Consider the following 13492-nt stretch of genomic DNA (forward strand, 5'->3'; position numbering starts at 1 on the left):
AGAATAGAGAAGAAAGTTCTGAAAACGGGGGTGCCTTCAGTAAATGTGACCTACCAAAGGAAACACTTGAATTGGAGGTGAGGATGTGCAGTCAGGCCCTGGTAGGTTCTAAACCAGGTCTGCCACTTCCTCTGTGAAGCTCGGAGTGGGTCACTTCATCCCTTCACCTTTCTTTTCTACTCTCACTGCTAAGGTTAAGGAGACAGATAATGCTTGTCTAGAACAGATGCCCAGTCAGTGACCCATGTAGCTACCACATCCTCACATCAGGAGTGTCCAGAGGCTGTATGTACAGAGACCATTTAACCCTTGATGTTCTTGAAGCCAGCAAGTATGGGGAGTTTACATATGAAGATAGCCATTTCATCCTCAAAACAACACTCCTTGGTAATTGTATATTTATCCCTGCTTTACCTATAAGGGGACAGTTCCAAGAGGTTGAGTAAAAAGCCTGAATCTCATGGCAGTATGTGGCAGGGCTGGGATCTGGGCCCAAGCAGTCTTGCTCTAGAGTCTGTCCTCTTACCTACTATGTTACCAGTGGGAAAACTGGGGCTTGGGAATGGAGTCGATTTTCCACAATTCCTTAGCAAGCGAGATAGCACAGTCTGGAGTTGGGTCTGGGTGGTTCTCTCTCTCTCTCTCTCTCTCTCTCTCTCTCTCTCTCTCTCTCTCTCTCTCTCTCTCTTCAGTGTGCTGCTCAGTACAAGTGCACTGCCCTGGACGAGAAGGAGACTGCCATCTCTGCACGTGTGCAGTTGTAGGCTGCCTACCTCCCACAGGGTTTGTAAAGAAGGCTTAAGACCCAGGTTTCAGGTAAACTATATTCATTTCAACTTTTACTTCTAATTTCTTACCTTAACTTGGGCCTTGGAAGTAAATACCCTGAGACAGTTTTCAGTAGCAAAATTGATATTCAGACATTAAAGGGGGACATCTTGAGATATTAAGTATTTCTCTGAAAAAGAGCTGACCTTACTTTCCTCCTTCTATGCACCTAATAGATTTCCAAATGTGGCAATGAATTATTTAACACAGTTGAGTCTTAGATTCATGCAGGATCAGTCACTTGCATGTTGATGAGCTGCTTTCACATGCTTTCTGAATTGGGTGTCTCAGGGTAAGGTGTCTGGGCTTATGCTGTCAGACTGGATGCAGGCAGTGACATGAGAATCCAGGAGAGGGCCCAGGGTCATGCAGATGTGGAGATTTTATTTAAGCATGGGATTTTTCACTGGCTTATTTTTGTTTAAACTCCTCTTTTCATTAAGGAAGACTCCAGAGTCAATCTTCTGCAAGTAAAAGGGTTATTGTTAGTCCTTTTCTTCTTTTTTTTTTAAATAAAGTAGAAACACACATAAAGGAAGCCAGAACACCACAGCTTAATGTGTCTGTCCTACTTGATGACCTCCTTGTCTCTACAGCTCCATTTGCAGGCCTTCAGGGCTCCAGTAAGCCTCGCCTGTAGAGCTTGCAGGAGGCCTTAGTCATTGGCCAAGACACTCATCTGCTCAGGATGCTGCTTGAGATCCATGCCTTGTTTTGGAGGTTTCAGATATGCCATTCCTTTTTTTTTTTTTAAGTAAACGTATGGGTTTACCTCATGCAAAAATCACATCAGATGTGGCCAGTATTCTTAAGATCAAGAATAACCTACAAAATGTATATCCACAACCATCTTTTTGGACCTACCCCAAAATAACTTTTTCAGGCCCTATAATAAAATGGAGCACTTTTCTTAAAAAGAAAATCCACAGGCATGGTGTCTTATCTTCTTGGAGCCTGTTCTGTGAGATAACCACACATTCTTTTGGAACTTCTTAGAGTATAAGTATAGCAATTTTCACTGAAGCAGCAAAGTGCATTTTTAGTTTAGGAAATCTCTCTTAATCTTCATCATAAGGTTATGGAGTTAATTTGGATGGCCCCTGAGCCCTCTGGCTCTGGGGGACCTGGATTTTGTCTTGAGAATATTTATTGAGTCAACACACAGGACACACAAAGAGACTGTAATCGTGGAAGTGAGAAGCACTTTTTTATATTATTTCTTGGTACCATGGATTGAACACACTGAGCCACATTCTTACCCTTTTTACTTGTTATTTTGAGACAGGGTCTCACTGAGTTGCTTAGGGCCCTTGCTAAGTTTTGAACTTGCAATCCATCTGACTCAGCCTCCCCAACTGCTGGGATTATTGGCATGCAACACTGTGCCAGGCAGAATATGATCTTTAGGATCTCAGGAGGTTGGAGACAGGAGCCAACAGTGATAAAGGCACTTCACTTGCTCAGCCACAGGTTGATAGTCACACTTAGCAGGTGTGGCTAATAATCAATTCCCCATCCTTGTCACCCCAGCCTCAGAACTCAATCAGCTCATGCGGGCAAGTGCAGTATAATTTTTAGGCAATTCATTGTTTATTTCTGTTTACTTTAAGAGCATAAAGAGAACAACTGAACAGTCTGTGTGCTTTAAACATGGCTTATTTTTCTAACTAGAATCTTGCCAGGATGGCTAGCATATTCTCTCCCCTGCTGTGTTAACCAAGTGTGACTGCATTGGTAGCCCCAATGCAGGGATTGGTGGACACACTTGAAACTCAGAGTTGCCCTCTAGGATGGGAGTATAGCAAGGGAGCAGCCAGCCAGCAGGCAAAATCACCTTCAGCTCCAGATACCCTGGAGGCCCAGGGTTGGTATGGCCCAGGTTTCAAGCATGAGGTGGGAAGTAGTGGTATGGAGGACTCTCAGTCTGGGGTCTGTGTACTTCTATCTCTATAAAATCAATTTCCATACTAATCAGACATGAAACAGAGTAATTTCCTGTAAGTCCTGGGTCCCAGTGAAGTGGAAATGCTTCTGCTTATCTATCCTGATTATTTAAGCCACAGGATCTCTGAGGGAAAGTCTTGGCTTGGATTCTAAGTCTTGAAGTGTAAAAGTCAATTTTTGACCTCAGCACTGACTTAAATACTCCCTGCACTACCATCTCAGCAGTTACCATCCAAACAGCAAAAGTGTCTTTTCCTTTTCCCAATGTGTACTGTCCCATTTCTTCCCTGAAAGCTAAGCATTTTCATGTGGGTTCTCACCAGTTCCTGAGGAGGTGAGGCCACTTGCAATGCCTTACAAAGGACTGTTGTCTTAAGCACAGGAGGTGATGCCTGCATCTTCCTCTCCTGGTGGGACATCTTACTCCACCTTAGCAAGCCCCAGGCAAGCTAAGTGCTGGAGGCTGCCTGCCCCTGTGAGCTGAGAAACCCAGGTGAGTGTCTTTATTCCTCTGTCTGTGCTGACTTTGGCAGGAATCCTCCTATGCTTTCTGTGCTGTGCTTTTCCATCTGCACAGAAAACACCACACAAAAATTGACACCCACTTCTCAAGGATGTTATGAGGAATGAAGATCAAGGCATCTCCTGCAACTTCAATATAAATTCCAAGTGACCATACAAAGTGATTGATTGTGCAAATAACACATTTCCCTGGTTGGAGTGTTGCTATTTCTCCCCCTGTATTCAGCCTCATTATAGAAAGGAAGATATTTATAAAATGAAGATGGGTATGTTATGGAAATTCATACAAAACATGTTTATTGTGTCATTTAATATTATTTCACAATTTCACACTTAAATGTGAGAAGCATGACAAACATAGGATATGAGCCTCTTCACAAATGATTCCAAGAGGTGGGCAAAGGGCAATAACCACAAGTGCAAGCTTTCTTCACTACCCCTGATGTTGCTTAATGGTCCTAACCAGTATACACTGTTTTGTAATTAAATATTATGACAGTGAAATGGGAAGAGCTGACAAAGAGTAGTCTATCCTTCCTCTACTTCTACACAAAATACCCCAAGAGTCAACTGGGAATTCAGGAAGAGCACCTCCACTCCTGCACTGGCATTGTATGAATGGTGCCCCCTAGTGGTTTGAGGGATGTAGCCTGCAGAGCTGCGTTGGCAGGAGATGGACAGACAGGAGACTCTCTGGATGACTTCATAGGGCTTCATATCCTAAAGCTCAAAATTGTGAAAATGTTTTCAAAATGAGAAGTTCAAGATACTGCCCTCTTTGAAGTTTTTCTCAAAAATTCAGATCGACAGTATCTGAATGCTCACCTAGACATGTTCAGATATCTTTGACACTCTGCCCAAAAGGCTGTGGCAGAGAACTGAGTTCCATTTGTGGAGGAGCTGTGCACTGCATCAGAGAACTTGAGGCCTCTCCATTCCTTGGCAACCTGAACTCTGCTGTTGTAGAAATGAGGGCACCTGCTGCCCTAAGTCCCCATGCTTCTGGGACATTAGAAGTAGGTCCTGAAATGGCAGCTTCTCTTGGTAATCCTGAGGCTGTTGCAGCTGTAGAATATAATATCCCCAGTCACTCTGCTACTGTCCTTCACAAGCTAGTATGACCAGAGAGCTCCTGGTTCTGCTGCTGCTGTGTCTTTCCCTGCACACTGTCAACACAGGACAAAGGCAAGGGACTGCTCTGCTAGCTTTTCTCCATTATGAATGTGGCCCTCTCAAAATGCTGCAGAGATCAAGCAGGATGACTGCAGATGGTTTGACTGAAACTGGGAGAACTTTCACTTCCTGTGGCCCCTTCACCCAGTGAAGCACAACTTAGTTGTTTTCTAATGCCTTTGGAACACAGAGTCACATGAGCCATCCTCTTCACTGGGAAGTCCCCAGGTCTCCATAGGAAAGGAGCTAGGTCCTTCCAGTGGAGCCTGCTTGGGGGAAGATGTGTTCAGTGGCCCTGTTGTCATACTTCATCTGGACAACCTGGTGCCTAAAATGGGGTTACCTTGGACAGGGAAATCATGTCATCTTCTAGCAACAAACATTCTCTGTTTCTCTCCATATCATAGTCTGGATTTTGTATTTTGAAACCAATCTAAAAAGAAAGAAATTATTTTCAGACAAATATTTTATTGTAAACTGTAATTTCAGCATTATCATTGACTTGCTTATTGTCCTGGAATATGCACCAAAAAAGACAATCCTTCCTGGGCTGAATCATGGAGGTTATTGTGCAGGTTATAAATGGTGAACAATTCCCAACTCCCAAATTCCTCAGAATCTGCATCAGCCCTTCTATCCAGGTGAACCCAGGCTTTTCAAAATCTCCCAGCAACCTCTCTTCAACCTCTTCAATTAGACTGAGCAGAACCCCAGCTACCCTATGCACATTCCCACAGCTTCTTGACTTTTCTCAAGTTGCCCCATCAACACACATGACTCAATGTATTGTAAGATTATTCTTAAGTGCATTGCATATAAAAGTCATGAACAGAACAAAAGTTTGTAAATACTAGACAGTGTGTTATAGATGTGATCTTAATAATTGCACAAAAGGACTCTAGTCTACTTTTTTCTCCTGCACCAATTGAGTATAATTGCAATGCCAGCCATGATCCCCAAAGCTTAGAGTCATGAGCTTAAAAATGAAAAAATGCTTTTTAGCCTATGTAACTTAATTATCTATGGTTGTAGAGGGTCACAGGCAAGAGTGTCTGGAAGATTTTTGATATTTACACACTCCTGGAAAACATCTCCAAACTCAGAATGGATTTAGGTAAATATCTAGAAGAATCTTTGATCCACACATAGGATGGTTAAAAATTTAACTCTACTTAATAAAACTGGTATCTCTAAACACAACACTGTTATCATTTTCTCTTCCAATATAATTAGACGCAATGAAATAAGGTGGTAGCATTCATAATTTGTCAATGGATACAGATCAGTTAGCAGGTCTGTTACAAAAAGATGAAGCCAAAAGGCAGATGCTCCCTTTCTCATATCCAGACCTCTTAGGATCCTCTCCCTGACCATGCTTGCTTCTGGATCACATGGGCCCATTCTAAACAGTTACACTGCTTTTCAAACAAATTTATCTCCCTGTAATTATCTTGTTCAGATTTTCTACTGATTTGTACAGCATCATTGATTTACAGGACCTTTGAAATGTTTCCAGTTCATGGAACTTTTATAACACAATAACACCATAGCTTACAGAGAATTTGCTATTCTTTTATTTTGCAACAATGTTTTTATATTCCCTTTCTTATTTTCTCTAAGAAAATGTCATCCTAGTCTCAAGCAACCAATATTTTCAATAACCAGTGAATAATGATAGAAGAAAGGTATATGGAAACCTGACTCAGTGAATTAGTGCAATCCCAATACAGTAAAACTTTGTGAAGCTTTAATGATGATTCACAAAAAATATCTTATCAGAAATTTCCCGGGGGCTGGGGATGTGGCTCAACGGTAGCATGCTCGCCTAGCATGCGTGCGGCCCGGGTTCGATCCTCAGCACCACATACCAACAAAGATGTTGTGTCCGCCAAGAACTAAAAAATAAATATTAAAAATTCTCTCTCTCTCTCTCTCCTCTCTCACTCTCTCTTAAAAAAAAAGAAATTCCCAAAACAAAATATTGGCTCATGTAACAAATGGCTACAAAGTACCTACTAATACTGTAAGGTGCCACATGTTGGACATAATTGAACCACATCCTTTCTTCTGTATCTTAGGGGATCACCTCTTGGAGGTTTGATTGGCATATTTGACAGATCTCAAGTAAAAACTTCTAATGTCTCCAGCAAGAAATCTGATCAAGACAAATTGTAGAGTTGTTCTTAACTTCTCTCACAGAATACCCAACATCTCTGCAGACTACCAATTAAACCTTTAAAATATTCAACTTTTCTAGTTTTGTTTAATTTCACAGCCAGCACCATGATAAAAACCTGGCAGGATTCCTATTCTTGATAATTACAGAGAATCTTAATTGGTGCCTACTCCAATACCTGCCTCCCAATACTTGATTTTTTCATAAAAGTAATATTATACAGTCACAGTCACACTGAAGTAAATATGTGACAAGGGTCAACAATATCCTATGTGGAGAAGTGACATGAAACATTTTCAAAGAAAAATTTATATTTCCTGTATCATGTAAAAAATATGTTCTTGCAAATTTTTGGATTTGAATTGCATTGATTTTACATATATGGCAGTGCATTTGCTTGGCTAGCTGTTTCCTGATGCAGAAATCTGGGGATGGATTCTGTACAAATGATCAATTAAGAATCTCTAAATCATGTTTTCTACATGTGTGCCATGATTTTTCTTTTTATCTTTTTTGTTTTGTTCCTCTTACATCTTTGTGACTATCTTCAAGTGAAGATGCTGAAAAAATACCAAAAACAGAAAGAAAAGAACTTAAGAATGCTAGAGGCATCCAGAGAAAGAAAAGAACACTTGTTCAACCAGATTTTTGCAAGATGGAGCTCTGCTTCACAACTGATTCTTTATAATAAAACCAACAATGGATTAATGGCTGATCCTTAAAAATATGAGAAGAACATGATATTATGATCTGCATGGCTGGAAAAAATTTTATTCTAACACAATTTCAAAATATATAGAAAGAGACCAATAAAAAATGCTCAGCCATAACAGTAATCGAGGAAGTACAAATAAACCAGTTCACATCAACCTGATAACCAACAATATGGATGATTCTGACCATTTTGAGTTTTGCTCATACTATGACATTCAAAGTGAGCTTATCCTTCAACATACTAATCAAATAAATGATACTTGAAGTTTTGTAGCATGTTTATATTACCCTTTCCTAACCCCCCTCCAGTGGGATGGTAGTGTTAAAACACTGGACATAGAATGTCAAGGATTGTATGGTGAGTACATTTGTTTGATGGTATTACAGATTGAAGCCAAGGCCTCAGGCATACTAGGCAAACCCTCTACCACTGGGTCACACCAAAATAGAAAAAGCAAAAAAGCTATGCATGTAGCTCAGTGGGAGAACACCTCTGGGTTTAATCCCAGAATGACACAAAAAATAAAGAAAAATGAGGACACAAAGTAGGAAATAGGACTATGAAGAAATAATGTATTTATGAGATTGAAGCTAATTTAGTATTAACATGAAAATAAAATATTGTAATTTAATTCTTTTTACTGTAAGAAAAAGAGCTACAGATATGACACCAAAGGAAATGACAAGGAAGTCAAAACATGCCACTACAAAGAAAGAGAAAAAAAACAAACAAGTTGAAGCAGTAGAATAACAAATGGAGAAACACAAATACACACACACACAAACACACACACACACACACACACAAAGAGAGAGAGAGAGAGAGAGAGAGAGAGAGAGAGAGAGAGAGAGAGAGAGAGCGCGAGCGAGCGAGCGCTGGAAGATATACCAAAGAAGAAAAATGGCAGGAATAGCCCTACTCTCTCCTCCTCCTTCCTGTCTCTCCATCCAATGGCTTGTTTTTTTTTTTGTTTTGTTTTTGTTACGTTTGTTTGCTTGTTTGTTTTTGTTGTATTTTGTTTTCTGTTTTTTTGTTTTGGTATTTTTCAGTAGGGTAGGGGATAAACCCAGCAGCTGTCTCACTGGCTTTATCACAGAGCTTCATCCAGCCCACCCCCCACTTTTTTTAACTTTGAGACAGGGTCCTACAAAGTGGCCTCAAAATTGAGATCTTCCTGCCTCAGACTAAAGGAGTCACTGCAAAAAAAGGCATGGCCCCCTGTGCCTTGCTACTAGTCCATTGTTAATTGAACAAAATAATGAATTTTTAACATTAACCATGTATTAAGGACATGTTTGATTGATACTCCCTCCTTTTATTTTTTGTCCTTTCCTCCTCTGTGGGTGACCTAATCCACTTGGAAGGCATCCATTCTTCCATAGAAAACAAAAATGGAGCATTTATTTTGGATTCAAAAGAAACACTAGGCAGAAGTTAACAATTGGTGCTCGAAAAACTAGATAATCATGTGCAAAGAATCAAGTTGGACATTTTACCCCATAAGCAAAAATCATCTCAAAATTGAAAAAAAAAAAGATGGATAAACCTGCCATAAGAAAATGTGGGGGAAGGTTTAATAATGTTGAATTTGGCAACAATTTTATAGGTATGTCACTAAAATACAAACAAAAACAAAATATATTAGACTACAATTAAATAAAGAACTGTGAATCAAAGGACACAATGAAGAAAATAAAAGGACCATCTGTGGAATAGAACAATGCTTTTGAAAATAATATCTGATAAAGTGTTGATATCAAGACATAAAGAACCACAACTATAATTTAAAGTAGACAAAGGATTGGAATAGACATTTCTCCAAAAAAATAAATAAGTGAATAAACAAATTTTCATCAAGCATGTAAAAAGATGGTCAACATTACTGTTGGTGGGAAGACAAAATGGAGTAGGTACTGTGGGGAAAGATATGATCATTGCTCAAATAAATAAGTAAATAAACAAATAATAAAAATAAAAATAACGTATCCAGCAATATCATTTATATGAAGTACCTAGAGTAGTGAAAGTCATAGAGACAGAAATACAATGGTAGTCCTCAGGGGCTGAGGAGGAGACATTGGGGAGTTCTGCTTTAATGGTTATAAAATATCAGTTTTACAAGGTGAAAAGAGCTCTGTGGACAGTTGCTCGTGGTGCTTACAAGGCAAGGTAATGTAGACGAAGCTACTGAAGCATACATTTTAAAATGGTAGAGAGAGTAAATTTTACATGATGTTTTAATAAAATAATCATAATTTTAAAAAACCCTCAGGGAAATACACCCAAAAAAGAAGACCTGAATCTATACATGTTAAACAATTATAGTTCACTTTTAGAGTAAAGCTACTTATAAGGTAATATATGCCTCAAAACAGATTCAATTCACTATGGGGGTGGAGCCTCTCTGGCCTTAAAGACCACACCTCTCAATATTATTCCATCAGGGTTAAGGTTTTCACACAGGAACTTAAGAGGGTTCAACATTGACTCCATTCCAGTCAGACTGAACCCAGAGTTATTCCCTCTCAGTCATGCATCAAGTAACAATGCTGTCCTCAAAGATGAACTAGATATATGATGGTGATGCCCCAGATCATATCATCAAGTGAAAATTGATATCAGAGTTGTATTAGTTTATGTAAGTGCACACTTACATAAACTTCTCATGCATCTCTCAGAACCAATCTCACCATTAAGCAATACCTGTTTGGAATTGATTTTTTACCTTTTCACATATTTTTAATATGATAAATACAATTCCTCTTAAATACAGGCATTGTGAGTTCTGACTTATGGAGCAAATGACAATTTCCTTTATGAAAGAAAATGAAGATTGTTCTTTGTCATACAGTGAGCTCTGGAGAGTACATTTGAGGCTTCTTACTCTCTAGGAGAGGCTGGTGAGAAGAATAAAGGAAGCAGTGCTTTTAATAATGGTACCTAGGAGATATAATATTACCCCAACATTTCATATGCAGAAACACTTTTAAACCTCTTATCCTAGAGAACCTACAAAGAGGTGCAGCATGAGGTACTAGAATGAGACTGCAAGATCACCCAATATTTTAAAACAACACCTAAATGGAGATTTAAAATTAAGAAATGAAATAAAACACTTTATTCACAGGAAAATTACACTTGGGGATTCCAGATGAGCACCTCCACGATTCCAGGAATCTTCTGGTCTCTTTTATTCCACTCCCTACCCCATAACTCATATAAAACAGTCTAATGTTTTCTGAAAATCAAATGTCCATGCTTCAAATGTATGAAAGACATGAGGTTTTTAAAACAAAAACTTAGTAGTAAAAACAGAAACCAAAGAGACAGTCCTGTGCATTAGCCCCATGAATAAAGCAGGGCCTCTGGAGCCTGCTTACCTGAGATCCATGAGGCTTTGTTGAAGACTTCACATTCCAAAGGGACTACAGTTAATTCCTCACTTTTTTTTCTGTGAGGGGGGGCGGTCTCTTGTAAACATTTTTACCTCTGAGAACATGTGTCCAGTGGACTCCTGTGTCCACTATATACAGTTGGGGAGAAGGGTCATGTATAAGTTGCAAGACAGCTGGAGCTGAACCCATGACCTCCTCTGAGCAAGGGCTCATTAGAACAAAGAAATCAGAGCTACAACAAAGACTTTTGAAAGTCTACTGCCAAGAAAAAAACAGATGTATCAAAATCTCTTCCACTATCCTAGATTTAAAATTTTCCAATTTGTTTCTGAATTGCACAGAATATTAAAAAAATTATGAACTAAAAAAAATTCCCAGGAGCATTCATTACATTCTTCCAGTATATTTTCTAGCCTCTCTCCCACATTTGGATTCTGGAGATCTAACCCAGGACCTGGGACATGCTAGGCAAGTATCCTACCATTAAACTACTCCCATGAATTGGTTTGATTTTTTTGTGTGTGTGCTGGAGGTATCCAGAAGGAAGCCAAGGCCTCATGCATGTGGGTCTCCCATGTTTGAGCCTCCTGCCTGGTAGGTAAGCACTCTGCTACTGACCCATACCCTAGCCTATTCTGTTGATTTTTATTTATTCTCTTTACTCTGGGCTCTTTACCACCTCTGTCCCCATTAACATTCAAAATGCCCAGACTGGCCATGAAGTCAGGATCCTCCTGCCTCAGCAACCTAAACAGCTGGGATAACAGGGACACAGCACCATGCCTGGCTAATTCTTTATCTCACAGGAAACAAGAAAGAGTACAAGAATCTAAAGAACTTATCCCTAAACCTCAAAATAGCTAAGCAAAATTAGCTACACTAACCAGCCCTTACTGACTGTGTTACACGTGTCTGTGTATGGCCCCTGTGGGTTAGTACCTAACAACAACAACAACAAAAACAACAACAGGATTGAACTAAAAGAAACCATATTTCTGAATGAAGAAACAATACTGTCTAGACCTACAGAATCCGACCCAGATGACAAAATACCAAGAGAACCATAGCCTCTATTACCCCTACAAATGAGACCATGAAAGGTAAAGGAAAACCAAGAAACTAGACTGGGTACTTCACTCAGGGAGCAGAAATTTACGAAGTCATGGGAAAACACATTTAAAATTAAAGGATGCTGAAAAATTTCCCCAACATCATCTTGGTATTACATTAGTTCTGTATCTGGCCCCTTCCTTTGTACCATAAGAGATAGTTATTAATTTAATGGCCCAGTTTCTGTTTCTACTATATTACAATACTGTGTTTTGCTGATCATTTTGTTCCTGAATATCTAGTAGAAAAAGTGCTTTATATGAATTTGCTAGAAACTTGGAAGTGTTTTACAAATTTGAGCCCAAACTATTTTGGACAGTTTTTCCTACTCTTCCAGAACATAAGCAAAAGAGTATTTTTTGTGCTTAAGGACTGCCATAGTTTGGACTTTGAGAGTCCCCCCAAAGGCCCAGGTGTTCAAGGATTGTTCCCCAGTGTGGTGGTATTGGGAAATAATAAAATTGACCACAGAGCAAAACCTCCAGAGCCAAAGTAATGCTTTCTCTTTATATTTGACTATTGTAAATAAAGAATAACAGGAAGCTGAGAGACACAGGGATAAAAACTAATAATACTGACTGAATAGTTGGACCATGATCACTTTGATGATGGCAAAATATATTTTTCCTATCTTCACAGGACCAGCCTTGTCAGGTTTGTCTTTCAAGAATAGGAGACTTTACAGCTTGAAATTCAAGGTTTGTTCTGTGACTTCAATCAGCCAATGAAAAATGAGTAAATAGTATTATGTAAAATAATGAGAAAAATTTTCTACCTATTTGGGACTTTTTTTTCTGTCTAATTAACTAATAACAATTGTGTTAATTTTTGAACTCTAATGTAATGTTTGGAGTTCATTTACAACCATGGCACTATTTAGACAAAAATAAATAATCTACAAATTTCTATTGCTAATATGCAACCTTATGACAGGCCGCTCCCTTTAGTATGCTATATTAAGCTCGCCGTCCAGCTTTGTCATGTTTGTGCAGTCCTCATGATGGGCCGGGGTTCTGGGTCCTTAAATTTGCAGAAGCAAGGCACCTGCTGCAGTAGCCCTCCACAAAGTCCATAGTCTAGTCTATTATTTTTAACTGCACTGAGCTTATAGCTAAGATCTTAAAATTCACATAAGACTACACAGGGCATGGTGACACGGCAACATGGTGGGATGTTTATGAGGTGGGGCCTAGTAGGAGATCTTCAGGTCATTGGAGGCAGGCTCTCAAGTGGATTATGGGACTTTAGCCCCTCTCTCTTTCAACTTATGACTTCCTGGTCATGTGGTTGATAGTTTTTCTCTCTTTTTTTTTTTTTAAAGAGAGAGTGAGAGAGGAGAGAGAGAGAGAGAGAGAGAGAGAGAGAGAGAGAGAGAGAGAGAGAGAATTTTTTTTAATATTTATTTTTTTTTAGTTCTCGGCAGACACAACATCTTTGTTGGTATGTGGTGCTGAGGATCGAACCCGGGCCGCACGCATGCCAGGCGAGCGCGCTACCGCTTGAGCCACATCCCCAGCCCCGATAGTTTTTCTCTAATGTGCCAAAAAATGGCCAAAAAATGGGGACAATTGCCTAGGAACTAAAACCTCCAAAACCATGAAAGGAGCCTGATGTGGTGGACAACACCCA

General features: G+C 39.4%; 2 long non-coding RNA genes across 2 annotated transcripts in view; one reads left to right on the forward strand and one right to left on the reverse strand.

Annotated features, from left to right (window-relative positions):
* LOC144371359 (uncharacterized) overlaps window positions 1–13492 on the reverse strand; it is a 1013058-nt gene that overhangs the window by 562922 nt on the left and 436644 nt on the right. The gene's annotated exons all lie outside the window — the stretch shown is intronic.
* Window positions 549–7372, forward strand: LOC144371357 (uncharacterized). Its single transcript, XR_013431428.1, has 3 exons — window positions 549–816; window positions 3155–3265; window positions 7196–7372. It is a non-coding gene; the product is annotated as an uncharacterized LOC144371357 (long non-coding RNA).

The sequence above is a fragment of the Ictidomys tridecemlineatus genome, chromosome 16 (assembly GCF_052094955.1).
Source record: "Ictidomys tridecemlineatus isolate mIctTri1 chromosome 16, mIctTri1.hap1, whole genome shotgun sequence".
In the NCBI taxonomy this organism is placed as follows: Eukaryota; Metazoa; Chordata; class Mammalia; order Rodentia; family Sciuridae; genus Ictidomys; species Ictidomys tridecemlineatus.